General features: G+C 42.5%; 1 long non-coding RNA gene across 1 annotated transcript; it reads left to right on the forward strand.

Annotated features, from left to right (window-relative positions):
* Window positions 1–2,795: 2,795 nt before the first annotated feature.
* LOC111270482 (uncharacterized) lies at window positions 2,796–9,033 on the forward strand. The gene is made up of 3 exons (XR_002686317.2): window positions 2,796–3,344; window positions 3,595–3,776; window positions 8,306–9,033. It is a non-coding gene; the product is annotated as an uncharacterized LOC111270482 (long non-coding RNA).
* Window positions 9,034–14,035: the final 5,002 nt, after the last annotated feature.

Raw genomic sequence — 14,035 nt, forward strand, 5'->3', positions numbered from 1 at the left:
CTGGCCAGTGGCGTTACTTCTTCCATTACCATTACTGTAGGAAAAAAATTGGGGAAAATTGCCATTGTAGGGGGCAAGAGTGTAACAAGTGCTTGCCACTTCAAGTAAGGATGTTGCTTTCAGCGGGGACTGCAAGTCGAGGGGGCGATATTCGTAGAAATTATTCGCGGGACAATCAGCATTTTCTGGGTGACATTTCTAGCCATTGTTTTTTTTTTTCCAAACTAATCCGACAAGAACGAAGCTTTACAAGGGAGATAATATGGGCTATTTAAAATAGAATTTTTAGCCAAGTATGTCACCCATTCAAGGCAAGTAAGATGATTTATTCACTAATGTCTGGGGAGGTGGAGGGTATTTTTTGTCCTTGCTGTTTTTCTTGGATATGTTCCATATATATGGATACGCGACGGCAAAGATCGAATGACTGTCGCCACTCGACCTTCAAAGGCGTCGAAATTCTAATGGACGGGAAAAAACGTCAAAATCCCTGCCATTCAAAGCCAGCTTGATGCCTACTAAATCTTTTGTAGTCACCATAGGGTTGTTTTGTTAGGAGTGCGTCAACAGAAGTCACAAAAATCATTACAACCGTTTTTTAAATGGTCGCTGCAAACGAGCTGAACGCGCACTATAGTATAAGATACAATATATAATATGCACTGCTTAAATAGCTAGTTTGTATCAGGACACGCCTTCGAGGACGCTGGTGTCGTAGCAATAACAGTGTGCAGAAAATACAGGAGCTTTACAAAGCGCATGCATCTAATAAGCATCACATATACGCCTATGGACATTTTTCAAAATACGACGAATAAATTGAGAACAATACGTGCCACACTTTAAATGAGGTTTCCGCTAAGCGGCACCACTGGCGCACCTCAATGTCGATTGATTTGCTTAATGCGTGTTACAAAAAATAATAAAATATCCTTATTATTATTATTTCCTACGGCAGACAAAGAGGAAATACTCCAGTATTTCATATTCCACCATCTTCAATATTGACAATGTGCTACCAGATCTTCGATGTGATGAAATTAAGTATTATATGTATGATTGTAATCCTAGAAGGTGTAAAAGTATTAATGTTACGCGAACCTACACCTACTCAATGCCCGATGACGCATTGATGTTAAAAGGTGATCTATCTTCCCTATCTAGTGGCAACTATAACGTGCTATCAATACGTTAAGATAAATATACAACTTGAACAAATACCGACGACGTCACAAGGTTACTAGTAAGATACGCATTTTTCTTTAATGGACCCTACGCGCATAAAAGCTAAGTTATCGACGAATTACAGCACCTTTCCCCGGGGTCTGTTTTTGCCCCTGCGTGTCCTAATAACTCTGGAGGTCCTAATAACTAACAGAGGACTTTATAATATATGCCACTTAAATTCTACAATAAGTGAAATAATCCTTTGGAGCCATCGATGTTTATCTGTCATATGTCTGTACGCTGTTATGCCTATCTAAGTAGATTTATTCAGTATCGTTGTACATTCGATAATAGCTAATTTCATTGTTGTTTATAATAGGACTTTTTCGAAGGTTTAGCTTCGTTACCTAAGTATCTTTCATTGTCTAAGCGCTAAGATTCTGCAGTGACATCGTAGTAGTACTAATCGCGAAACTTCATTCAATGATTTGGTTCATTCTTTCATCTGTGATTTTTATCAAACTTCTTCATTAAATAATTTCCCTCAGTGACACTATACAAGCCATAGACGAACCGTAATTTTTAGTTGTGTAAAAAATAAACGAGCTGCTATCGGTGTAAAGAATAACTATACCGATATGGTGCCTTCTGTTTTCCACTCCTCGATATTTCATCAGAACGGTCATAGGCACCACTTCCCTCGACAATCTCGAACGCATACATTATTTTTCAGAAATGCAAAGAAAATCCCCTTTAGATATCATTCCCAAACCAAGATCCCGAAGTCCGTTCTAATAGTCATACATATGTTTGTACGCTTACGTGCTGTTTTCCATTTTTCTATGAAAGTTCCTCCGACGAGTCGATCTTATCTGTATTAGTCACGGGCGATATGATTATGTCTGGCATTCAAGTTGTTTTATCGAGTTGATTTTCCGTGCACAACTTTACGCAACAACAGATATCATATCGACTCAAAAACTGGCCAGATTTCATAGATCCAGTTTGTGGGACCCTTCCCGCAATCGCATAAATGGGTAGATAGTCAGTGATCTCTTCCCATCATTTTGCATCAAAACGAATGTTGAAAGTGCCGTTGCCAAGTCACCAGGCAGGCATGACATCACCCTGTCTCCCTTTCTCTCTCTCTCTGGCTTGCTATCGCAGATACACGTATCATGAAGTTAGTCTTAGCCATCCACGCAACTCACTACGAACTTGTGCCTTCAAGTGCACAAGTTTGTGGCCGTCGAACCATCATCGTTGACTCTTCACGTTTATAAATGTCCCCGTGAGCCCACATTACACTACTTGTAGCTGAATGTTTCTATGTAATTTAGCGATGGTGTCCCCCATGAAAATGGCATAGAAGTACGAATATTTTAGAACGATTAGGGCCACAAAGGAATCACGTATCTCGCTAACTCAACAGACAATGCGTTGACAGACAAAGCTATTTCTTCTATTTCGCGGACACATCAATTGTGACTAGGTGCGGATGTGTCATAGCAGCAATGCCTTTCTCCTTCAGAGTCCATTCTATGGCTGTGTTTAACATCATGTTTTTCATTGCTACTGCTAATGATGTTGTTGTTGTTGTTGTTGTTATTTTGCAGACGGTACACATCCCGTCCGTAGCGGTTTCACTTTTGCGCGCTAGAAGTGGCATCAGGCGGAGATAAAGAAAGACCAGGCAAGGGGTAGTAAAATGAAATCAAGATAGTAATATCTGGTTTTCAGTTCGTAGCGACCGACACTCGCTAGCTAGCTAGCTAGCTAGGGGATTTTCGGTAGTGTTAATAGCATTTCTGCTGCAGTAGCAGACGATGACAGGCCGATAACTCTGCTACGACGAAACCATCGCGGTAGTGGACGGTACAAATGATTGGTTCACGATTTGACTCAGGCGTCTTCTGTGTAACGTCTATCCAATCGGTTTTTGGGCGGGTGAACATTACTGCCAGTCAATGCACCAAACATATAAAACACAGCAGCATAGGGAACGCCATTATCATCATCATCAACAACCGTTTTGCTAAGAGAGAAGTAGCCGAATATAGCAACTTAGCTGGCTAGTCGCCGAGATTGGACCAACGACAAATGCGTAGCAAAAACGCTGACCGTCGCACACAACGGCAGCGTCAAGCACGGCCTCACCACCAATGGAACGCGACAAGGTTCGATAGGAATGTATACGGGGAAGGATGACAGTTGTTCTAGGGAAAAACTGAACAGGAAAGAGATAGAGAGCTTGAAATGGAAAATAAAAAAGAAAGAAAAAAAGAGAGAGAGAACGAACTAAACAATTGTCTAAAATACAATAACGCTTGCCATCTTCTATTTATGCGTGAGGCACACCGTGCGCAATGCATTTCTTAAGCAAACGGCTTAAAGGTACTGCTTTTTCCCTCCCTTCGTTCTCTGCAGGTGGCCGATTATTCGAGACGACGAGAAAAAAGTAGATGGCACATAGACAGTTATAGTAGCATTTTTGCCTCAACCACTACTACCTGCTACTTTGATCGTGATCAATCGTAGCGTTTGTGCGATGATGCTATGAAGCTATACTACTACTACATGGAAAGGGTCTACAAGATTATATAATACAGGTAACAGTATATATATATATATATATATATAGTATATATACAGTATATATACTAATACAGGTGTAGAAAACCCAAAAAAACGAATAGCTATTAGCGCTTGTTGCATTGTACAAAGCAGTCAGTAGCTCGAAACGTAACAATAACAACAAAAAATGGACAAGAACAACTTGCCTAACTTTCGATTTATGGTGGACGCGAGTTGAACCTTGTTGTTTAACAACAATCGTAACAGTTACACCAAGAACATAAACGGTATCAACAATAATGAATACCACAGAAAATTATCAGAATTTCTCGGTCAGCGACTCTCCTTGCAAGCGACGAAGACATAACTAGCGATTGGTTCGTTATAGCTGGCCTAAAACCACTCGAAAGGCAAAAACTTCACCAGGCCTGATTAACTTTAGGTGGCAGGGATTCCAGCGGATGATGCTAGGTAATGTCAAGTTACTGAGTTAGTTACAACAAACTCTTCCTAGTTAGTACCACTACAAGTATCGCGAGCAAATCGCTTAGCATGGTTCATTTTTCGATTAAGGCTAACACGCATTATTGCAAGCCACCATGTTGCCTCTTCAATGGCCCCTATAAAACTCATCATGAGAATGGGGCTGACTATGACCATTTACACGATTTCAGTAACGAGGCTAGCCTTTGTAGTAGGTTCCAACACGAGGGGTATTGCACCATATAAGGGAATCGGCAAACGCTCAAATGAAGCCGCGCATGAAGCTCGTCCCCCAAAAATCTGGAAAAGTGAGGAGACGGATAATTAAAGAAATGACGAGCCATTAATAATCTAAGGAAAAAAAAAAGAAACACGCACCGCCGTCAACATAAATACTGCTTGGAGAATTTCGCGACGAGCGTCTGAAAATAGAAAAGCTATGAGAGCTTCGTCTGTTTAGGAAGCAAGGTTTCTTTCGGCGTCGCTTAGTAGCTATGTGTCTTTAGCAACTTTGCTTGGCACCGCATTTTGTTTCAAAGTACAAAAATATAGTGGCCATCATCTGGCGAGTTCCGGCTGTCACTCGCCATAATCCCAGGTGAGGCCGACTGTTGGTGTCTTTCAATGCGCATTTGGGTGTTCTTACATCAACAAAAGCTGCGGGCTGCGTTTTTCATCGCGTTTTTATTACTCGTCGACACGCAGGGAGACGGGATGCAGCAGTTAATATGTGGCCGCCAGCTGAAATTTTCAGAATGTTCATCTCGCCACGACAAATCCGTCGACTTCCACTCGAGTTGTATGAACACAACGTTTTTCAGGTAAGAGAAATACCGGCGACAGGTGCTGCTAGTCACCAAGGAAGTATTACAGCTTACTGGATTGGTTTTCTTTTACTGGATTATTTACTTAAGTGTTTACGGCATCGCAGGTGGCCTCTGTCGAGCATCGGCTTATCCTGTGCAATGAGTCTTCGTTTCTTTACTTCTCCTGAAATTTCGGAAATATCGTCGTAGTGGGAGTCGGTCGCTGTTCGTCATTCGCTGCCGTTGATCCTGAGTATGATACGGAGAAATAGTGAAATATCTATCGAGTCCATTTAGCTTTCAACTCATCTCATTGACCCGACGACGGTAATCATACAAAGGTTACAGTAGAGCAGCAGCTGGCGCCAACTTCGGGCTGGTTTCGCAGTCACAAACGTTTAAGCACAAGGCGAAGTAGTATAGCCTTCGTGGGCATATTCGCGCAGCAATGAGAATGAAGTCGATGATGTAGGATAGCACAATGCATTAGAGAATGTGTGAGAAGAGCGGGGACGGGAAAGCCATCCTGCACCGACAATGACCTGCCGGCCCAGGATGATGTCACGCACATCAGATATCCCCGGCTGTAAAATGACGACTGAGGAAATGTGTATATGCTCGATCATACGACAGATTTTCGTTTGTGTCATGGTCTCGGTGGGAAAAGTATCGGCTGTCGGAAATTGCGGCTCGCAGGTTATATAAATGTAGACTTTACTTTTGTGATGATACTAACGCTGAGATCTGTGTGCGCACTTTTCGTCAAAAAGAAAAAGTGTTCAAAATACTAGGATTTGAATGGAGGCGCAAATATTCGAGAACAACTCTGTACTCGTATCCGACCAAACGATAATATATACGCACGCATGGTCATCTGCGGTGTGGTTAAAGCTCTAGCTGAGAAAGCCAGCGGTCCTTGATCCTGGCCTGTCAGCTTATATATATATTAGGTATTTTTAAACGAATCGTTTCTATATAAGCGCATATTTTGTGAATATCTACAAAGCAAATGTTTCAATTATCAAGCCGCGTAAAATATAGGAACCTTATTTAATTTATTATAAAATATTGCACATAATTGGAAGAGTGTTATTGACTTGTTCAGATTATTAATTATTTGTAGTTCCTTTAATCTTACTTAATCAACGGTAAATCTGAAATATAAAAGGTAGAGGTTGTATCGTGTAGTCGTAAATGATAAAAAAAAAAAGAAAAAAAAAAACAACTAATTTTACGATCGTTTCTGCCCTTTTAACGTTTATACTTGACAGTGTTCAATTAAATAGAAAAAATGATCAAGCGCAAAAGTACGATTTCGGGAGATACCTTATATACTTCTCGCTAACAATTGGGTATTCAATAAAAATGATTTCTCAAAAGCTTACATTTTCCACAAGCGCATTTCATTGTAGAATGGAATACAGGTAAATAAATTATATAAAATCAGTTAAATGTTGCGTATATTTGCTTTATATACAACACATCTATACAATATATATATAGAGAAGATACAACATTAATCTGTGTAAATAGTTGACGAACCATTTGTCCTCACCTTAACAATGATATTGATCATTATACGTTTCAATATGTTGAAGTATCAGATTGATCGATCAAATCGTACTGTCCAACTACCTGCTGATTCCAATCTTAATAAGCACATCCGCCCTAACGCATTCATTGTAATCGGTCGTCAACGTTCGAGTCCGACCCCTTACTGTCTTACGGCACGTTATCTTCTGCATACTCCACTGTTAACATATAACAGCCTGTAGAAGAACGGTTCCCCCTGCTCAGATACTTCGCTTGATGCTAGAAAAGGCCCAGCCATTTAAAGTAATGCTTCACTATCTACCAACCATAAAATTTAAAACAGTTATTTAATAAACCGCCCTAAGCAACAAAAAGCCGCATATTCGTTGACTTATAAATTTTTCGAGAACTTCCGACTCGAAGCATCAAGCTTTAGCATGGGCTTTAAGCTGCTATCATCCATAATGACGACTCATCGAAGTTCGCTCCTTCTCCCTTGAACTGAGATATTCATACGAACCCCCGGGCTTCTTCACCATCCGTGACATAGCGTTCGGTGCTTTAAAACAACTTGACGCCCGACCTCGATCGGAACATCGCGCACATGACGTGTTAAGATTTTCTTTGCATATTTTGAGCATTCCCTATTTGTGATACAGAAGCAAAATGCAATCTCTTCTTTTTTCCTTCTCTTTAGTCACTGTGAATCAAACACTGAAGTGAGCGGCAGTCGTTATTACGTATCTCAGACGCCGTAAATACGTTTACTAGCGTATTGACTAACGTCGATCGGTTCACTGGCAGCAGAGAATTGCTGTCGCGATAGAACGGTTGGCAGTTCTTTTCAACCTACATTAAAAAATAAAACCATCAGAAGTCCGGCATCGTGAGACCTATTCTGGCCGACATGCTTAACGGGATGGTCCTTCATCGACGTTTCAGAACTATTACGAACAGTATCCGTGATTTTCCTTCGTGTTAGCTTGTTTAGGTGTGGTTCCACCTTCACCTTCTGCTGTATAGCTTGTGGCCTGTTAAAATGATATGGCATTGTGATATCATCTACCGACAGCTCTGTTTACCTCGGAGGCACTCGAGGGGGTATAGTGCTACCGAAAGACTATCCAGTGGTTGAAGAACACAGTTGATCTCGCCTAAAAGCTATCCGCATTGGTTGTTTGTCCATGCGATTTTTGTTATGCTGAACAGACGAAAGGAGAAAAGCATCCATGATAATCCTGTATTTTGTACATACATACTATATGTTTCTATACATTTTGTGCGAGTGAACAGTCAGCTTAGTAGGTACGGAAAGCATCTTCCAGGTCTCCCGCAGGGCAGTTGTTTAAGGCTCATATAATATCGCTATGTATCAGAAACGAGATAGAAGCAATCGCTAGCTGACTTAGCCGTTAAATGTACACGGATGATTCGAAGGGCATCTGGATAGGCGCAACGAGAACTGCATAGAGTAATAAATTAGACGACGGTAAACCGAGGAAATTCGCAAAATGAAATATTGATACCCATTAGTAAATATTCTGCATGTTGGCTTTGAGGCTGGCGCATAGATTTTCTTGACGATAAGCCAATGTGATTTCTAACTTCAGTGTAGGCACTGGGCCTCATGGAAATCGTAAACCTTAACCTCAATCATGATGTAGTCCAATTCGTTTCATATCATATCATCTTAAACAGTAACACACGGTTCCTTCCCGATCTTAACATAAACGTTTGCACAGTTGTTTTCAGACGTACTGTCAAGTATACGACCATCTCTTCGGACGAAAATTATGACGACACGAAGTAATGGTGACGTGTTTACCTTCGGAGCCTAGAGACACGTAAAACTGTGCTAGCCGGAACTAGCAGCGAAGAAGCACGCCTCAATGTGTGCTGAAGCCAGGCCATCTGAGGCGATACTTAATCGCGGTACCATCGAACTTCAAGTTCTATGCAAATTTGTACAGCATTGCATATATGAAATAAGACAACAAAGTCTCATATCTAAAATAGTCACTTTTAAATCTCCATAGTCTTTTTTTCACTCGGATCGATAGTTTACAAACGTCCAAGCGACGAAACGTTAGTCAGTACAGTCTCTGTAGCCAAAGCGGGGACAATAATAAATAATAGATAATTTTCTTTCGCATCGCAAAGGTGCTAAATAAATGATCGTCCTGGTAATAGAAATGGTTTATTTATTTCGTCCGTAGTGTCTGGGCGATTGTAACAGCTTCAAGTGCTGTTTCCATGGCGTGTGTCGCGCTTTTGAGAATGATGCTAAAGCACTAAAAGGATTGAGTTCTATTTAGCTATAGAGGGTAAATCACAAAATGGAGAACTGACATTTTGGAAAGGTTGAAAAGATTCCTATAAGATCGGTATAGTAACATTGGTTCTAACCATTACATTATATCATAGAATGGACGTGCTGTACAATGTAACGGGATGAGAATAAATCGTTGTATTTTATTAAATAGCCAGTAAAATTGTGTAAATAGCTAGGTATTTTGCAACGTGTGAAGCGTAATGCGCATCCCCTAAAAACAAAGATGTGTATGCGCACGAAGAGGACTTACCTGATTTGATTGAAACATCCTATTGAAAATGTCTCGAGTTTACGTCTGACGCTGCAGACCAATATTGTTTCGGATGGGTGGCCACTAGGCCAAAACGAACAGCTTACACTCGATCGAGAACCTACGCTAGCCCACTACGTGTTTCTAAGTTCAGTATGTACTAATGCATCGTAAAGACAACGAAAAAAAACAGCTTGTTAACATGTACTTTATTATGATGTAGTCCTGTAAATCACTCTCTTTTACTGTACAATATGTTACGCTTCTTTATGATTTTTCTCACCGCGACTTTTGACATGATTCTGCAACAAAAACACATTTTTATAGAGATGTTGCGTTACATATAGATGCACCTAGTGACATGTTTTTCCTTGAATATCTAGCGCTGTTAACGATTTAGCATTACAGCGAACTCAATCTTTTCGGAACGAGCGACTCTGACGGCAATGTGGCCCTGTAAAGAGATGGTTTATGGTGACCTGATGTAACGTTTATCTCATTTGGGTGCAGTTTCTTTAGGGCGACAACAAGTTCTGTTCGGTTCCATGAGAGCGCAGTCAACCATACGTTCTCCTGCTAAACTTCGAAACACTTGGCGGTTTAAGTTCAATTTTGGGTGCAAACTTATTGTTCCGTGCTGGGAGCCAAGTGTTTGAAAAACGTTGAATGGCAGCTCAAGCAGCAGATATAAAAACACGAAAAACAATTCCAAATGTTACTGGTAAATTATAAATATTATTTTGAGAGCTTAAGTTTTTTCAAGCTATGACATCATATGTTAGGTAATATAAGGCAGATTTCACCCATATAAATGTCTTTTGACCTCGTTCTGTTCTGTGCGCTTTCTTGCATTATTTAATGTCCTAGTCTCATTCAATCGCCTGGAACTGTGGCTTATCGGCACATCGACTCTTCCTTTCGATGAGTACACATAAATACTTCAAAGACATTGTAGTTTTAAGGCAAGCGTACCAACACTACCGTATTCATAAGGAAAGGCACTTCTATTCATGGAAAGTTTGGCCCACAAAAGGAGAACGTCCTCAACAAATTCCATCCCACTTTTTCGAAAACAGAAGATCGCTTTTCATCACTAAGGTAATGACGTTCTAAGCTCTGTCAGCGTTGCTCATCAGTTTCATCGAAATATTATATTTCACAACCAACTTGAAAGAAACGATCGGAGGTGCAATTTTGTGGGGTTCGATATCATACGTCCACAAACCGTCGTAGCACGGATAGTATCTTTCCTTGGCTTGTGTTTTTGCAGCCTCTTTTAGAGAACTGTCGATTTCGATCGTAAAAGAGGGGTCGCTTCTGGAAGGCAAGCCTGCATGCGGGCCTCTTAGACCCGAGGCAGTTTTTTGCAGCGACCAGCCAATACGGCCGCAACACCAAAGTGACGGAAAAGAGTTCTGTTGCTACGAAGTGGGTTCAGCTACGTCATTTCATTTCTGTCAGTCTTGTTCGCACAACTTGAGAACGTAACGTCCGTCTTGTCCACAGCTTTCAAACCGCGATAGCATTCTTCGATTGGATACGTTTTTCTAGGTCACTGTACTCTTTTACTTATCTCCTCTGCTTTGATTTGTTCAATAATGCGTTTAGCCTATATATGCACAACATCCCTACGAACAATCGCAACGAACCCATACAATTAGATCATCATCACGATGGCCTGACTATAACCATATATGCGATATATATAGTACCGCTTTCTCAGGCGATGTTTCACCGTCGTTTCTTTCATGCAATCGCAAGGCCAAAGACAGTACGACAACGGCGTCCGTGCAATCAACGAACAAGGCATGAGACGAAACAAGGATCCTTCAATGTCGCGGAAGCAAAAGACACGTGCGATATCCTGCTGTCACTGTAGATCTCAATGCTTCGTCACCTTATGTCGTTACCTTTCGACAGAAAGTTTACTCTTTTTTGACCCATTGCCCACGGACTCGTATACAGACGGTGCACACGTATCACCCGCGATGACATCCTGGGTATTCCATTGAGTTCAGCCAGTTGCGGTCTGGTCGCTTAAGGAAGATAAGGACGAGATACACAGGAACAATCAGAGAAATTGGGAAAGAGTGAAACCGTGTGTTTGTGTGTGTAAACTTGGGTGTGTAACACAACAAAAGTTCCTCGCATCTCGGTATGTCTTGCGGTCCTTACTTTCTGCTGACTTCTCCAACTGGCTTCTTTTCTCTCAAACTATGATCGGGTTTTACTAGATGTTTAGCAATGTCGTGGGAGCAACCCAGCTCTGCTTCCAACACCAACCAGTCGGCTTCTTTTTTTAAACGCTAGTTTCTGATCGGTCCGTCGGTCCCTTCAGTGGAAGACTCTTTGCTTTCCTTCTTTACTTCTCTCTGTGTACGTCACTAGTTATTCGGATGATCCTTACTTGCTATGCAGATGAACGGTCGAGTCAGTCGGGCCAGGTTAGTTGGCCGGTCTAGAAGAAAAGCTTAGTCGAGAAGAAGGCCGTGGAAGGACAGCCGTACCAGTACCAGCTGGGGCCCGCTGGCCTGCTATGGGGCCTGGAAAGGCCCGAATCAAGAGAGATGGTAGAGGGCGTTAGACGGAAGGCGAACGCACGAAAGTCACACTCTTGATCTCGGAACCGCTTTCCCTTTCCCAAATCGTCCACCCCAAATCCCTCGGAGTTCTTCCGCTTCCTGAGCTCTGTTTGGACTTTGGCCTTATCCGAGTCCGAGACTTGCTATATAAGTACGATACTGTGGTACTAACTCTGGGAAACATCGCCATGAACAGTGGAATCCATAGTCATAGTGTGGGGGAGAGTATCGGGGGTGAAGAGTGAGACTTAGCCATCGGCACCAGCATAAGGATGAGAAGGACCGACAGAACCGACTTCGCCTTAAGAAGACAGGACCTGACGGCCAACGACGGATGGTGGGCGGAAAGTCGCCGAGGCCGGATGTGGCTCCGGAAGTTGGACGAGCAACTCCGAAGCTTCTAGCGAGAACTGGTGGCATGATGATAAGCATCTCTCGGGGGGAGCCGGGCTGGGAGCCTTCAGGGCTCCGTGTGGGCTTCGAGCTCTCAACGGCTGCGATGGCAACGGCTCATGTATCCGCTGATCTCGCCAGATGGCGGAACCGCAGGCAAGGGTTAAGTCCCGCAACTCCCAATCACTCATATCAAGTAACAGCATTCCACTCGAACACGCGAACGTATACAAAGATAGAGAAACAAACATATCCGCATACACATACATACCCACGAAGGCTGCAGCTGCGACTTGAAAACTCCTGTGCTAGTTGTGTACCCATTTCAGTATCATGGTAGTGGATGCCAGGGGATAAGTTTGATCGACGGCATTACCGAATGTCGCGCCATTCCAAGTACTGAGCCCAGAGCCCCACCGACAAGTACGAAGCCTTTAACAGAGATGCTAAGCGCCGTTTACAGTGCACTGTATGGTGCTCAGTCTACGCTATTGAACGGCAGTGCTACTGGCCGCCGTTATGACAAACTATTGTGTTGAACCAAGTTTATCATGTTCTCATGTACTTCGAGTATTATGGCCGAAGGAAGTTTAGATCAGCCGTGTGAACCGGACAACGTCTGAGCAACCAGTTTAAGGGCCGACATTTAATGAACTGTTAAAGAAAGGAAGGACTGTAGCTAGCTAGCTAGCTCGATTGTCAAATCGTGATACCTGCCGGAGACGACCGCTGCTTCGAGCGTTACTGAAAATGCATATAATGTCGGTCGCAGACGATCATCACCTGTGGAGTTCTAAGCCTGCCAGTCGACTAAGCTAGAGAAAGAGAGGTGTTCAGAAAAGCCCACCATAGCGTCGGCCAAGGCCGGAATTCTTCTCCAGACATCGGAAGTCCCACAGCAGGAACTGTCCGCGCAGTGAGGCTCAGCGGAAAGTCAAATGGCTCAATACCATCATTTTTGTCGTCATCGTCGCTGTGTCGTCATCACGGCAGCTCCTAGAAACCACTAAGTCGTCGATATCTGCGAGCATTTCGTTCGCCAGAGAGAAACTCCGATGCAACGATCAGAAGGTTGTCTTACTTTGCAGACGCAAAAGGTAATATCCAAGCTGAAATCTAGGGATTAACTATCTTAAAGCAATGGGAGAGAAATGAGAGTTACCAAGTTAGCCCTAATGGCTAGCGCCTGATCGATTGAGGACGACGTAGTCGACTGCATATCGTTGCGATCTGCGATGGTCGGGTTGTCTCTCACTTGTGTAGTAATATTTAAGGGTCTCATCAATCTGACGTCTTGCATATACATCCAAGTTATATATGCGTCATATAGTCGATCCTTTTGTGCTCTTTAGTGTTTGAGTAAGAGATTGTCGCCCCGGAGGAAGTTTCATCACAAGATTAGTCTTGCTTAGCGTCTAGAAGCTTTGCGAGATCGCGATTCTACCTTAAAGCTAAATACCTCGAATCTCAATTCAGTCTTTCGTCTGAGGAGTGTGTGCTGGTGGTGGGTAGCTCTTGTGCTGCTGTCGACGAGACCAGCTTGATTACGCGGAAGGCCTTGAAGATTTTCCAAGTTTCCAGGATCAGCTTAATTAAACAAAGGCCGAACGGCTGGGTCAAAGTTATGTCTGACGGATCTGTGCTCCCACTGTCAATCTGTCCTATGGAAAGGACTGGGGCGTCTAAAGCTGGGGTGTTTGTGAGGGCTACGCTAGTAGTAGTGACGGCTTCATGCAGCTTAGAAGAAAACACAGCGTTACACGTAAGAAGGTGCTACAAACAACGAAAAATCTATCAGTGTGCCCCATAATAAAATTAATTTAACATTGTTAAAGTGTTTTAATTTTGATGCAACAGAAAAACAAACTAGTTTGAATCAATTTGAAAATATTGTATATGCGATAATAAATTATGC

This window comes from Varroa jacobsoni, unplaced genomic scaffold, assembly GCF_002532875.2.
Source record: "Varroa jacobsoni isolate VJ856 unplaced genomic scaffold, vjacob_1.0 scaffold_1476, whole genome shotgun sequence".
Taxonomy (NCBI): Eukaryota; Metazoa; Arthropoda; class Arachnida; order Mesostigmata; family Varroidae; genus Varroa; species Varroa jacobsoni.